Source organism: Bos indicus, chromosome 13, assembly GCF_029378745.1.
Source record: "Bos indicus isolate NIAB-ARS_2022 breed Sahiwal x Tharparkar chromosome 13, NIAB-ARS_B.indTharparkar_mat_pri_1.0, whole genome shotgun sequence".
Taxonomy (NCBI): Eukaryota; Metazoa; Chordata; class Mammalia; order Artiodactyla; family Bovidae; genus Bos; species Bos indicus.
The window spans coordinates 43,265,275-43,281,599 of NC_091772.1; the positions used below are offsets into that span (position 1 = coordinate 43,265,275).

Here is a 16,325-nt window from a genome sequence, read left to right on the forward strand (position 1 = left end):
TGGACTCTGTTCAGAAAAACACGTTTGTGAGAACCCATCCTGCTTCCGGTCTATTACCTTTTGCAAAGCAGGCCTCTCTACTAATGGGGGGAGGATGCTCTTGCCCCCCCTGAGAAACTTCCCCTTGGTCCCTTTGGGGCTGCCTTCTCCCCATTTAAAACACAGACATTGACGGTTCAGCACAGTGCCCCCAGGGGTGCTTGCAACTCTTATCGCTCACCCCATCCAGTCCCCAGCACCTCCTGCATAATTAAGGGCAAATCAAGTGATCCTTCATAGGGAAGTCCCCAACCAGAGCCTTACCTGTGAGCAGACTTCACTCTGGAGTGCAAATGCTCAGTGAGGCGGGCGGGCAGCTTCAGAACCGAGAGGTCTGCCCCAGGAACATCCCCCCCGAACTTCTGTCTTCTCTGGGGTCGCCGGCTCCTTTTCTTGAATTGTTTGTAAGTGGGCCGTGATCTTTCCTCTCTATGGAAACCACTCCACTCCCTCGTGTGTGTGCATATACATAAAAGTGACAGATCACGGGGTGGATCATAAATCCAGACGCGGTGTCTACCCTGGGATGTGATCCCGTTTAAAATACAACCCAAGCAGCTGTGCACGTCACGGAGATGACAAGCTGTCAGCATCTCTGACCGCTCCTACCCACCTTCTCTCCCAGACCTCCCATCACCGCCCCCACCCCCCACTGCCCTTCCTGCCCTAGCAACTGGCTTCATTGATAAAAAGGAAAAAACACACTCTGTTAAACTGAGAAGCAGCTTCTTTGAAGAGTTTTATTACTCATCTTCGTTCTTACTAATTTCAGTCTCTCTACCCTTCTTCCTGGAGCCAACACCTGCTTGAAAGTAGAGAAGAAAGTTTGTCTGCTGTCCTGTGATTAGTTTTTTTTTTTTTTTTTTTAATTTCTTTGGCATTACCAACTCAATGGACAAGTGTTTGAGCAAACTCCTGGAGGTTATGAAGGACAGGGAAGCCTGGCGTGCTGCAGTCCATGGGGTCAAAAAAGAGTCAGACACGACTTAGCTACTGAGCAATGGAAACACTTATTTATTATTATTTTGGCTGTTCTGGGTCTTCATTGCAGTGTGCAGGTTTCTCCAGTTGCGGTACATGGGCTCGGTAGCTGCAGTGTGTGGGCTTAGGCACAGTTTGCATTTTCACCAAGACCTTTATTGAACAGCCTAGCTACATTCCAAATGAACTTTTTGGCCAGCTCAATGCAAATAACCCCTTTAATAATTTGACTATAAACCCTTTCAAATCAAATAACACTTTTTGTCTTACAGTCTGCTTTGTCTGATACTGAAACAGCTATTCCAGTTTTCCTTTGGTTGACATTTGCTTGGTGCATTTTTTCCAGTTTTTTTGTGTCAAAGTTCTTTTGTGAAGGGTATATACTGAAATTAAAAAATCTAATCAACCATCTCTGTATTAACAAGGCCTTAATACAGGCCTTTGTATTAGTTTGTACTAATAGTGATCACTGACGTGACACATTTGTATGAATAATGATTACTGATGTTTTCGGATTATTTTCTGCTGTTTCACATGTAAAACATTTCCTATTTGGTCTGCTTTCCCCCTCTGTTTCTGTTTATTTCTCTTTTTCCTTGTCTGTGTTCTTCTAGATTGATTAAATTTTCATTTCATTTTCCCCGCTATTAGTTTGTATCTAAGCATTTAAAACTACAATTGGGGCTTCCCTGGTGGCTCAGTGGTAAAGAACCATCTTGCCAATGCAGGAGCTGTAAGAGACTCTGGTTTGATTCCTGGGTTGGGAATATCCCCTGGAGGAGGAAATGGCAGCCCTCTCCAGTATTCTTGCCTGGAGAATCCCAAGGACAGAGGAGTCTGGTGGGCTACAGTCCATGGGGTCACACAGTGTCGGACACCACTGAGCAAATGAGCATGCAAAAACTACAGTTCTTGCTCTGAGCACTGATTCACTACACCTCACACATGAACAGAGCCCCCTGTAACCTGGTGAAATTTCTCTGGTCTGTGAAGTAAGGGGAGACCCTTGCCTTGACTCTTGTTTTTCCCAACAGGCAGGACTGATTTAGTTATTAGTAACTGTACTTCTATAATAACAGCACACCCATGATCCTGCATTAACATCCAGTCCTTTCTGATATGGGTTCTCTAGCGCTGTCTCCTATCCACCTATCAGGAATCAATCTCATTGGACTTTGCATCCCCCTTGAAACCAGCAGCGGTGGAAACAGGTGGGGACAGTTCCAGCCTGTCTCTGTGTCCAGGTGCCATGGTGAATTACAGACGTTTTATGACCCTCTCTGATGGACTTTTAGTGGCTGATTGATTCCTGGAGCAAAGCTCCTGGGAGCCACAGGCTAGAGGCAGCTGCCTCCCTCGGGGCCTCGTGAAACAGCATCAGAGCTTTCTGTCTGGGACTTACTTCCTTGATGGTCCAGTGGTTAAGACTCCATGCTGCCCTTGCAGGGGGTGTGGGTTTGATCCCTGGTCAGTGAACTAAGATCCCTCATGTTGCATGGCCAAATAAATAAATAGTAAAGTAATAACCTTAAAAAAAAAAAAAGCTTTCTGTCTCCTTCCAGGGGAAGGGGAGGACGTTGGCTTCTTGGGCAAACTTGCAAACTGCCCCATAGCCACTTTTCCACATGTGGACACAGTCACAGTGCCCTGTTTACCTGACCTGTAGACAAGGGGATCAACACCAACAGATACACTTAGGGGACATGTTTTCTCTATTGACAAGGGAATTGGAAACTCTTCCAAACATCTTACAAAGCAGTGGACTGGGCAGCATGCTCCCAGATGGGGCCAGGATGGCGAGCTCACTTGTGGTTCTGCTCATGGGAAAAGTAAGTAGTAATGGTAACCAAGCAGCCCACATTCTTCCAAGGCTAATACACGCACTCTGCCACCCCCACCCCTGAACATGTTTCAGAATCTCTTATCTATATGTTGTTCAGTTGCTCGGTCATGTCCCACTCTTTGCAGCCCTGTGGACTGTAGCCCACCAGGCTTCTCTGTCCATGGACTTTTCCAGGCAGGAATACTGGAGTGAGTTGCCATGGCCTCCTCCAGGAGCTTTTCCTGACCCAGGGATTGAACCCACATCTCTTACATCTCCTGCATTGCTGGCAGATACTTTACTGCTGAGCCATCGAGGGGAAGCCCAACACATAGCACACTATGTTATTATTCAGTTCAGTTCAGTCATGTCTGACTCTTTGCGACCCCATGGACTGCAGCACACCAGGCTTCCCTGTCCATCACCAGCTCCTGAAGCTTGCTCAAACTCATGTCCATCGAGTTGGTCATGCTCTGTCATCCCCTTCTCCTCCTGCCTTCAATCTTTCTTGCATTGGGGTCTTTTCTAATGAGTCAACTCTTCGCATCATGTGGCCAAAGTATGCCTGCCAGCTAATCAGGGACTATGCTTAATCAGTTCACCAATCAATCAATCAATCAGAAATAAACCACCATGTTCCTATCTACTGTGAATTTTAATCTGTTTCCCTTGGCAAGTCTAGGCTTTGAGACTGGCTGTGGTCTTCTCCTGACTGTGTCCGTTTGTCTGTAAGCAGCTTGAGACTGAAGTCTATGCCAGGAAAAGCACCATGAACACAGCATCTGCTGTTTAGCAGAGACTCAACAAGTGAGGTTGATTCTCCTTATTCAGTAGCTCCGTGTATGTGCATATACAATTGCAACCCATCACATATATCCAAACAGATAATATATATTAAAAAAAATTTATTTAGCTGCATTGAGTCTTAGCTGTGGCATGTGGGATCTAGTTCCCTGACCAGGGATAGAACCTGGGCCCCCTGCATTGGGAGCGTGGAGTCTTAGCCACTGGACCAGCAGGGAAGTCCCAACAGACATTCTTTAGTATTTTAAATGCTTTTGTTTGCATGAACTCTTCCAGAATCACAGAATGTTTGGCCTAAAAGAGAGTTCATGCTCTAGTTCAGTCTCTTAGCTGGGGTCACACACAGGTGAACCTCAGAACTCAGGCCCCCGACATGAACATTCTCAAGGATGATCTCTTTTGCAAAGCTGGATAAGCCTGCATTTCCAACTACAAGGAGAGAACAGAACTTGGCCTTGAGAGTGAGGGATTGTTGTAGACACGGAGCCCATAATTGAAGATAATAGTATTGAAATGAAATTAAAAAGAGATTATTAGAGGTTTATTCAAAAAGACAAGTTACGGGGACTCAAATTGCATTGAGATTCCATTTCATCTCTAATAATCAAGGGAGGGTGAAGGATATGTGTGCAGGTCTCCACAGAATGAGGCTGGGTTAGAAGACAGTGATGTCATCACTATAGTTGGCTTTTGAGAGTATAAAATCCTACAGTTTCCATTGTAGAGGCAGAAGGAACAATTCAAATTTCAGGGAGTACACTTGTTTGTATACAGGTGTACAAGACAGAAATAGTAGGGGGAGAGTAAAAAACAGACAGTTCTGAATTTTGGCCAGTAATTGTCATGAGGTTAGGGAGGAGAGCTGCTACAAACAGGAAAAGCAGGTTCATCCCATGGTGCTGGATCACTGGCCACATGGGCAGAGACCTCCACCACTGACTCCACCTCCAGCCTTTCTTGTTTTGCTCTATAAGCCAGAAAAGAAACACCACTTTGCCAAGTCTGCCTCCACCCAATTATGCCCTGGCTTCCTTAACTCCAAGAAAAGAGAGGGAACATGAGTAGGATGAAAGACTGATGTGTTGGTAAAGCTTTCCCTCTTTATTCTACTACTGTAGAAACATTTAATAAATTCAATCATAGCTCCATGGGATGAATTAGGAGATTGGGATTGACATATATTCACTATTGATACTGTGTATAAAACAGATAACCAATGAGAACCTGCTGTATAGCACAGGGAACTTTCCTCAATGCCCTGTGGTGACCTAAATGGGAAGGAAATCCAAAAAAGAGGGGTATATGTATACATATAGCTGATTCACTTTGCTGTACAGCAGAAACTAAAAGCTCTAATACTTTGGCCCCCTGGTGTGAAGAGTCAACTCATTGGAAAAGATCTTGATTCTGGGAAAGATTGAAGGCAAAAGGAGTAGGGGGTGGAAGAGGATGAGATGGTTGGGATAGCATCATCGACATGAATTTGAGCAAACTCCGGGAGGTAGTGGAGGACAGAGGAGCCTGGTGAGCAGCAGTCCATAGGTCACCAAGAGTTGAACACGACTTAGTGACTGAACAACAACAACAGCAGCATCAGAATCTAAGACAGCATTGTAAATCAACTATACTTCAATCAAAAAGCCATCCCTCCAAGTCAGGTTTATTGTAGACCTACTAAGGACAAGAAACACAAGTGGTTAATATTTAATACTAAGGACTATAGTAAGTACTAAGAACTATAGAAGCCAGCTGCTTAAACTGTGGTCCATGGACCTTCAACCTCAGCATCCCTGGGAGCTTTTAGAGATGCAGAATCTCAGTTCTCACCTCAGCCATAATGAATCAAACTTCCTTTTAATAAGAGCCTCAGGTGAGAAGAACAGCCTTTGGAAGCGCTAACCAAAGGCTGTATCACAGGAGTATTTTTGTAGACAAGTTTGAAGAATCAGGTAGTTAAATGGGAAGAGAGCCTCACAAGAAGATTGGAAATGATAAGCTTTTAATTTGTTTTTAAAATAATTCTATTTATTTTTGGCTGTGTTGGGACTTTGTTGCCGCTTAGGCTCTTCCTCTAGTTGCGGCGAGTGGGGGCTCCTCTGTAGTTGTGGGGTGTGGGCTTCGCGTTGCGGTGCATCTCAGGGCACGAGCTCCAGGGGCAGGAGCTCAGCTGTTGTGGTTGTGGGGTCAGTAGTTGCACCTCCTGGGCTCTAGGGCACACAGCAGTTGTGGTGCATGGGCATAGCGGCTCCTAGGGGGCTATGTGGGATCTTCCTGGACCAGAAATCAAACCTGGGTTTCCTGCACTGGCAGGCAGATTCTTTACCACTGAGCCACTGGGGAAGCCCAGACATGATCAGCTTTTTAATCCTCTGTGGAACACAGCTTGACTTTGCTGCTGTTGCTGCTAAGTCGCTTCAGTCGTGTCCGACTCTGTGCGACCCCATAGACGGCACCCCACCAGGCTTCCCCATCCCTGGGATTCTCCAGGCAAGAATACTGGAGTGGGGTGCCATTGCCTTCTCCCAGCTTGACTTTACTCCCCAGTGAAAGCCCAGTGTCACTTTGGTCCCATGGCCTGTAACTTTGGGAAGTTACAGGTCCCAGGGCTTATAACTTTGGAAAGTTACAGGTCCCAGGGCCTGTAACTTTGGGAAGGACATCTTTTTACCATGGTGAGGGGCCAAAAGTGGATGAAATTAAAAGTATTGTTCAGTAAGACAGGCCCAGAAATTGCTTGTTGGGCCTTGGAGGCGGTGTGGACTGCAGGTCCCACGTCATCAGACCAAGGCATGAGAAACTGAACTGGTAATCTGAGAAAACATGGGTGCATGAATTTGTAGCCATAGCGTAGGTGTTATTTTATATTCTACCCTTTCTTCCTCTCTCCCTGCCTTTGTGAACATTTAAAAATCTGCATTTCTCTCTGTTCATCCCAGACTTGCTTTCCACCTACCCTCTGTCCTGGGGCTGATGACATCTGTTCCTTCATGTCACACTCTGGACGGTGGACAGCTCTCAGGATTGCTCATGTTCCCATGTGGGAAGGGATGTCTCCACAGTCATCTTGGTGAGCAGCGGGTGCCTGCTGAGGTCCTGGGGTCTGCAGGAAATAGCACTGATGTTACGCGGTGTAGAAGGTAGAGAAGCCTGGGCTGAACCTGAGCTGCTAATGAGAACATCACCACACCCTGGAGTCTCCCTGCAGCAGCTCAGAGGTGAAAATGAGATCCTCCCTCATGACAGTCCATTGTTCATTCCCACCAGCTGGTCCTTCTCTCCTAGGCTTGTTTTCAACAATCCAAACCTTGTTATTGAAGATGGTGGCTTCTTAGTGCCTTACCATGATTGCAAGCTCACTGTCTCTCTTGTAAAACAAGCATTTGTGCTCAGTCGTATCTGACTCTTTGCGATACTATGGACTGTAGCCTGCCAGTCTTCTCTGTTCTTGAAATTTTGTAGGCAAGAATACCAGAGTGGGTTGCCATTTCCTCCTCCATAAGATCTTCTGGACCCAGGGATGAACCTATGTCTCCTGCATTAGCCTGGGAAGCCCTGTAAAACAAGGCAGTTGCCCCAATAACTTTCTGTGCACTCTTTTAAAACTCCAATTGTTTTTCAGAAAGTTTCCAGGAAAGTAGAAATGAGTGTGATGAACAAAGGTATACTCCTTATCTAAATTAACCAAATATCAACATTGTGATTGTGTATGTGTGTGTGTGTGTGGGGGGGGTGTTGTATGAGGAAATGATCAGCTTTTTAAACCTTCGAGGAACACAGCTTGACTTGCATACCCCTTGAAATTTGAATTGCTCCTTCAATATATTAAGAATTGTGGCATGTATTCAAAGCAGCGTACAGAGGAAATTTATAGTTTTAAATGCTTATATGGGAAGAGAAGAGAGGTCTCAAACCAGTGATCTAAGCTTTCACATAGAAAAAGAAAAACGAGTTAAGTCCAAAGCAAGGAATTTAAGTAGTAAAGATAAGAGTCAGTTCCGTTCAGTCACTCCATCATGTCCAACTCTCTGTGACCCCAGGGACTGCAGCATGCCAGGCTTCCCTGTCCATCACCAACTCCCGGACCTTGCTCAAACTCATGTTCATCAAGTTGGTGATGCCATCCAACCCTCTCATTCTCTGTCACCCCCTTCTCCTGCCTTCAATCTTTTCCAACATCAGGGTCTTTTCCAATGAGTCAGTTCTTCGCATCAGGTGGCCAAAGTATTGGAGTTTCAGCTTCAGAGTATATATATATATCTTAGAGTAGATATATATATATATATATATATATATATATACACATGCAGTGTGATATACATCATTGTGTATATATACATATATATATGAAATAGAGACTAGAAAATGAGAGGAACAATGAAAACAAAAGCTGGTATTTTTTGAAGAGCAACAGAATATATAAACCTCTAGCTAGACCATGAATAAAAGAGAGAAGACCCAAATTACTGATATCAGGAATCCAAGAGGGACTTCATTACTGACCCTTCAGGACAGTAATGACTGTGACAAACACCTCTCTGCCCTTAAGTACATTGACTTAGATAAAATGGAAAGATATCTTCCGTGTTCTTTGTAATGCAGTCACAATGCAGAGTTCTTTGCTGCGTACTAGAACAGGCACCCAGTTCCACCATCTCTTACTTCATTCTGACTAATTGCCAATTAAAGCTCTGCATTCACTCGAGTCTCTGGTTGTCACCTTTCTCCGATGCCCTAACCTTTGCTGGCCCTCCTCCACTGAGTGTAATATGCAGAGAATTAGATGTAAATGAGGATATATCTATCTGGAAATGAATTTTCTTCAGAAATATTTGCAAAGGGGGAGTAGGTGGGAGCAACACTTAAATGTCAGTAATAAATGTTTCAGTTTTCAACTCAGGAAGAGCTTCAGAGACGCCCTGTTTTGCCCTTTCAAAACAATAGGACTAGTTAACTGTCCCGTTTGGAAGAGGAGCACACTGAGTTTATAAAAATAGGTTTTACATGATGAAGGCAATTTGAATTTTTGGTAAGGTCAATTGTTCACTTAAATATTTATTGAATGCCTATGGGTGTTAGGGACAGTCTTGACTCCTGAAAATTGAAGATGGAGCAGGATAGTCACGATTCTTGCCTTCAAAGCAGCATCTTTCAGAACAAATGATGAACTCATTTCCTGTTGAGAGAGGATCATTCCTGTTCATCCTTCACTTGGAAGATTAAGTGTTCGGTTAAATGTGTAAGAACTGCCAGATCAAAGACTGTTCTTTTATAATTTTTAAAGCCACCAGGGAAGCCCAAAAGATATGATAAGATTAGACAAATATTGCCAATTGTCCTCTATAACAATAAGTAGCAGTTTTCAGTCTTAATAGCAATATATCAGAATGCAAATTAAGGTCTCTTGAATCTGAAGCACCTGCCAGGTGGGCTGGAGTAAGCTGAAGATGGATAAAGAGGGAAGTGGCTGGACAGTGGGATGACCCATTACTATAAGAGGGAAAGACCAGGGTACATTAAGGACATCCAAGTCCAATCTTGGGGGCCACCAAAAGACTCAGACATCAAAATTTACACTTAGTATAAGAGGTGAGGATGAACAGGACGCATCTATCTCCACTGGGAAATAAGTTCACCATTTCTCTGGGGAATGTTGCTGGCTTGTTCAGTCTCTAACGTTTCTCTCTCTAAATCTCAGATGAAGATAAGATTTCCTGTCTCTCTGCATACATGAAGGGATGGTTGTTTTTCTTCCCTTTTCTTGATCATGCACTTAAAAAGAAAGTATGTTTATAAAGACTTTTCATTTCATGCTGCTGCTGCTGCTAAGTCACTTCAGTCGTGTCTGACTCTGTGCGACCTCATAGACGGCAGCCCACCAGGCTCCCCTGTCCCTGGGATTCTCCAGGCAAGAACACTGGAGTGGGTTGCCATTTCCTTCTCCAATGCATGAAAGTGAGAAGTGAAAGTGAAGTCGCTCAGTCGTGTTGGACTCTTAGCGACTCCATGGACTGCAGCCTATTAGGCTCCTCTTTCCGTGGGATTTTCCAGGCAAGAGTACTGGAGTGGGGTGCCATTTCATTTCATACTGGAGTATAATTGATTAACCATGTTGTGATAGTTTCAGGTGTAGAGCAAAGTGATTCATTTATATATTTATGCATTCATTTATTCATTATACATACACATGTGCCTCTGTGTGCTCTGTGCTCAGGTGCTCAATTGTGTCTGACTCTGCAACCCCATGGACTGTAGCCTGCCAGGCTCCTCTGTCCATGGGATTCTCCAGGCAAGAACACTGGAGTGGGTTGCCATGCCCTCCTTCAGGGGGTCTTCCAGGGGATCTTCCTGACCCAGGGATAGCACCTGCATCTCTTGTGTCTCCTACATTGGCAGGCGGATACTTTATCACCTGGGAAGCCCCAACATATGTACCTATTCTTCTTCCAATTAAACAACAAAACACTTTTAACAAATACATTCTTTATGATTGTTTCCCTCAAGCAAAGACCTTTGATGGATGGTTTAATATCCTTCCCTCTGATCAGCTTCTGATAGAATGAACAGGAGGGCAGAAAAGCTTTGAGAACACCAACATAACAAGATGATTTCTTAGTACACTCCATCAAGACTTAACTCCAAATGGTATCGCAGCCCTGATAGCCTTAGCACATCTGAGAACCTTTGGCCTTGTCTGGCCTGTGCAGGAGGAAACATGAGCGAGCTGTCCCAAGGACAATGAAGTATGGACAAAGCTGAGGGGAGAGAGACCTGCCAGGCTCGGCTGGGCCCCCGCTTCCCCAGACTGATCTTTGGCTTCCTTAGCAACTTCACTAAGAAATGTGCATGAATATCCATCAGCTTGTTCAACTTGAAGAAATATGAGTGAGAGTCTGGCTCAACAATATCTAGGGAACATTTTCTGGAACACAGTTCTGTACTGAGTTCTGTTTTTGGGTCCTCACTACTAAAACAGAGGGGAGAGAGTCACTCCACCCTCCTCTGTGACCCCTACACAAATCGAGGAAATAGAAATCACACAATTCAGTCTGGGAGACAAGCCCTTACATTTTTGAGATGCTATAGAAATCAAGTAGTTACGATATGAGTTGGATATATGTCGGTGTCCTTATTAGGTAAGACAATACCTAGTCTGTCGAGAACAAATGACTCAAGGAGGTAAAAGAGATATATTGATGAAGCCTGCATGTAGTGACAAAGGGTGTGAGTTATTCCTCTTCTTAGAGCTTTTTCTCTGGATGTTAAGAATTACTGTTTTAGTTGGGAGGCTGGCATTTCCAATTCGATCAACGCTTTTTGAGGAGAAACCACATGAGAGGTCCTGCAAGGGACACAAAGATGAACAGCACTGGCACTTGTCCTCAGGGCTCACAGTGTGTGTGTGTGTGTGTATGTGTGTGATTAGAGACAAAAAAAAAATAGCTACCAGAAAAGCTACCATAGATTGAGTACTTCATATGCCCGGCACTACTCACAGTTATTTTTATTTATTTATATTTTCTATTTATTTTATTTTTAGGCTGGTTGTATGGCATGTGGAATCTTAGTTCCCAGACCAGACACTGAATCCATGCCCTCTGCATTGGGAGCTCAGAGTCTTAACTACTGAATCACCAGGTAAGTCCCTCCAAGTTATTTTTAATCTCATTTAATCCTTTCAACAACCATGTAAGGTAGGTATGATTCTCTATGCTTAAGTGATTTTCCCAGTTCAGTTCAGTTGCTCAGTCGTGTCCAACTCTTTGCGACCCCATGGACTGCAGCATACTAGGCCTCCCAGTCCATCATCAACTCCCAGAGTTTACTCAAACACATGTCCTTTGAGTTGGTGATGCCATCCAACTATCTCATCTTCTGTTGTCCCCTTCTCCTCCCACCTTTAATCTTTCCCAGCATCAGGGTCTTTTCCAATGAGTCAATTCTTCACGTCAGGTGGCCAAAGTATTGGAGTTTCAGCTTCAGCATCAGTCCTTTTAATGAATATTCAGGACTGATTTCCTTTAGGATGGACTGGTTGGATCTCCTTGCTGACCAAGGGACTGTCAAGAGTCTTCTTCAACACCACAGTTAAAAAGCATCAATTCTTCAGTGCTCAGCTTTCTTTATAGTCCAACTCTCACAACTATACATGACTACTGAAAAAACCATAGCTTTGACTAGACTTTGTTGGCAAAGTAATGTCTCTGCTTTTTAATATGCTATCTAGTTTGGTCATAACTTTCCTTCCAAAGAGCAAACATCTTTTAATTTCATGACTGCAGTCACCATCTGTAGTGATTTTGGAGCCCCCCAAAATAAGGTCTGTCACAGTTTCCATGGTTTCCCCATATATTTGCCATGAAGTGATGGGACCAGATGCCATGATCTTAGTTTTCTGAATGTTGAGTTTTAAGCCAATTTTTTCACTTTCCTTTTTCACTTTCATCAAGAGGCTCTTTAGTTCTTCTTCACTTTCTGCCGTAAAGGTGGTGTCATCTGCATATCTGAGGTTATTGATATTTCTCCTGGTAATCTTGATTCCAGCTTGTGCTTCATCCTGTCCAGCATTTATCATGGTGTACTCTGCATATAAGTTAAATAAACAGGGTGACAATATACAGCCTTGACGTAGTCCTTTTCCTGTTTGGAACCAGTCTGTTGTTCCATGTCCAGTTCTAACTATTGCTTCTTGATCTGCATACAGATTTCTCAGGAGATAGGTCAGGTGGTCTGGTATTCCCATCTCTTTACGAATTTTCCACAGTTTCTGGCATAGTCAATAAAGCAGAAGTAGATGTTTTTCTGGAACTCTCTTGCTTTTTTGATGATCCAATCGAGTTGGCAATTTGATCTCTGGTTCCTCTGCCTTTTCTAAAACCAGCTTGAACATCTGGAAGTTCACAGTTCATGTACTATTGAAACCTGGCTTGGAGAATTTTGAGCATTACTTTGCTAGCTTGTGAGATGAGTGCGATTGTGCAGTAGTTTGAGCATTCTTTGGCATTGCCTTTCTTTGGGATTGGAATGAAAACTGACCTTTTCCAGTCCTGTGGCCACTGCTGAGTTTTCTCAGTTTGCTGGCATATTGAGTGCAGCACTTTCACAGCATCATCGTTTAGGATTTGAAATAGCTCAACTGGAATTTCATCACCTCCACTAGCTTTGTTCATAGTGATGCTTCCTAAGGCCCACTTGACTTCACATTCCAGGATGTCTGGCTCTAGGTCAGTGATCACACCATTGTGATTATCTGGGTCATGAAGATCTTTCTTGTAAAGTTATTCTATGTATTCTTGATATATTCTGCTTCTGTTAGGTCCATACCATTTCTGTCCTTTATCGAGCCCATCTTTGCATGTAATGTTCCCTTGGTATCTCTAATTTTCTTGAAGAGATCTCTAGTCTTTCTCATTCTATTGTTTTCCTCTATTCCTTTGCACTAATTACTGAGGAAGGCTTTCTTATCTCTCCTTGCTATTCTTTGGAGCTCTGAATTCAAATGGGTATGTCTTTCCTTTTCTCCTTTGCCTTTTGCGTCTCTTCTTTTCTCAGCTATTTGTAAGACCTCATCAGACAACCATTTTGCCTTTTTGCATTTCTTTTTCTTGGGGATGGTCTTGATCAATGCCCCCTGTTCAATATCATGAACCTCCATCCATAGTTCTTCAGGCACTCTGTTTATCAAATCTAATATGACAAAACATGGTCCACTGGAGAACGGAATGGCAAACCACTTCAGTATTCTTGCCTTGAGAACCCCATGAACAATATGAAAAGGCAAAAAGATAGGACACTGTAAGATAAACTCCCCAGGTCAGTAGGTGTCCAATATGCTACTGGAGATCAGTGGAAAATTACTCCAGAAAGAATGAAGAGATGGAGCCAAAGCAAAAACAACACCCAGTTGTGGATGTGACTAGTGATGGAAGTAAAGTCTGATGCTGTAAAGAGCAATATTGCATAGGAACCTGGAATGTTAGGTCCATGAATCAAGGCAAATGGGAAGTGGTCAAAGAGGAGATGGCAAGAGTGAACATCGACATTTTAGGAATCAATGAACTAAAATGAATAGGAATGGTTGAATTTAACTTAGATGACCATTATATCTACTACTGTGGCCAAGAATCCCTTAGAAGAAATGGAGTAGCCATCACAGTCAACAAAAGAGTCTGAAATGCAGTACTTGGATGCAGTCTCAAAAATGACAGAATGATCTCTGTTTATTTCCAAGGGAAACCATTTATTATGACAGTAATCCAAGTCTATGCCTCAACCAGTAATGCTGAAGAAGCTGAAATTGAATGGTTCCATGAAGACCTACAAGATCTTCTAGAACTAACACCCAAAAAAGATGTCCTTTTCATTATAGGGGACTGGAATGCAAAAGTAGGAACTCAAGAAATATCTGGAGTAACAGATAAATTTGGCCTTGGAGTATAGAATGAAGCAAGGTAAAGGCTAATAGAGTTTTGCCAAGAGAATGCACTGGTCATAGCAAACACTCTTTTCCAGCAGCACAAGAGAACACTCTACACATGAACATCACCAGATGGTGAATACCAAAATCAGATTGATTGTATTCTTTGCAGCCAAAGATGGAAAAGCTGTATACCATCAACAAAAACTAGACCGGGAGATGACTGTGGCTCAGATCATGAACTCCTTATTGCCAAATTCAGACTTAAATTGAAGAAAGTAGGGAAAACCACTAGAACATTCAGGTATGACCTAAATCAAACCCCTTACCATTTTCCCAGGGTCATGTGCTAATAAGTGAAGGGTCACAAGAGAATTCCTAGCTAAGTGAGATGGGGGCTCAGAGGAGGAAATCATCACATTTGAATAATAAAATGTCAAGGCTTCATCAGGGAGGATGTCTTTGCAAGGCTTGGATATTAGGGAAAAACTTTGAAAGGCAAAGACTGGTTGTGGTGTGTGGGATGTATTCTTGGTGGAGGGAATATTTGAGCAAAAGCTGAGGGTGTTCATGGAACAGCGAGACTGATGGACTGGGCTGTGGTGGGGTGCGGTGAGAGACAAGACTGGAGAGATAGAACATTTTGGGGATGACAGCTGCAATGTAGGGGACATTAACGACTGTGGTCTTAGCTGTACTCTGAGGAGGACTGTCAGGATTAATATTGGAATCCAGGAGTGAGGGAAACAGTTAGGAGTGTGCCCTAAGAATTTCATTAAAGGTAATGAGAGTCTTAACTAGGGCAGTGGCTTTGGGAGTGGATGGCATTATGATTTTTAAGATGAGCATCCTGTGGGTTATTTGGTTTTAGGATTCTTAAGGAAGAAATTGTGCCGGTTTCTACCAGGTGAACCCTGACTATAAATACTCTGATGTATAATATGGTTCTACTAATTCTTCTAGAAATTATACTAATATATGTCAATACTTTCCAAGCAATGTTGTTTCCAAGTAGCTCCAGGAGCTATCTGCTGATGCTAAAGGCAAGCACAGGTGGTAGCATCAGCCCCCAGCCTGCAGTCACCTTGGCGAGGCCAGCAGCTCAACCCCTCACTCACAGGCTGCAGTGGGCAGACTGGGGTGGATGCTGTACCTCCTGGTGCCCACATCACTAAGGGATTAATCTCAGGAGCCTGAGCCAGGTCATACAGGGGTCCTTCTCAGGTGTTAACTATTTAGTTCAATTCAGTCACTCAGTCATGTCTGACTCTGCGATGTCAACTGTATGTGGTGTAAAACTAACTTCCTCTATGAAAGTTTTCTGCAGGCTGGTCTTTTCCTTCTTGATGCTGCTGTATCACCTTGTATGTCCTCTCATGAGACCACTTATCTCATGTCACTATAACTATCTCTTTCCCCAGCTTCTGCCTCTATTATCTTGTGAGTTTCCCAAGGTCAAGGACTGTGCCCTGTTTAATCGAGGACTTTTATCCCAAAGACTAGAACTAAGGAGATGAAGCTGACTGAAGGAGGATGAGCTGTTAGAAGGAGCACACCATTTTGGGGGACCAACTTTGACCAACAGGGACCAGGATCAGAGTGACATAAGCCTTGTGGAGGAGGGCAGACCGTGGTGGGAAATGTCAAGATTCCCTGCATGTTGAGTGCGCCTTCTCCTTCCCATCCTAGAGCTTCTCCTATCCATCACTTTTTTTGTTCAAACCTTGGAGGGTTTTTTGTTTTCTTTTAAACTTTTATTAATTTGTTTTTTAATTGAAGGATAATTGCTTTACAGAATTTTGTTGTTTTCTATTAAACCTCAACATGAATCAGCCATATATGTATGTGAAGTTGCTCGGTCATGTCTGACTCTTTGTGACTCCATGGGCTGTAGCCCACCAGGCTCCTCCGTCCATGGGATTTTCCAGGCAAGAATACTGGAGTGGGTTGCCATTTCCTTCTCCAGGAGATCTTCCCAACCCAGGGATTGAACCTGGGTCTCCTGCATTGTAGACAGATGCTTTACCATCTGAGCCACCAGGGAGTGTGCATATGTCCCCTCCCTTTTGAAACTCTCTCCCATCTCCCTCCCCATCCCACTCCTCTAGGTTGATACAGAGTCCCTGTTTGAGTTCCCTGAGACATACAGCAAGTAAACCTTGGAGGGTTTTCAGCTTGGTAATTACCACAGAGGTTATTCCCTTTCAAAACTAGAGGAGCTTGGCAGATTGTCCATGAAAACTATGCTTTTCACCACAATGCAGC

General features: G+C 43.6%; 1 non-coding gene across 1 annotated transcript; it reads right to left on the reverse strand.

The window, feature by feature from the left end:
* Positions 1-16,032: 16,032 nt before the first annotated feature.
* Positions 16,033-16,104, reverse strand: TRNAC-ACA (transfer RNA cysteine (anticodon ACA)). The gene has a single exon. It is a non-coding gene; the product is annotated as a tRNA-Cys (tRNA).
* Between the last annotated feature and the right edge of the window lie 221 nt (positions 16,105-16,325).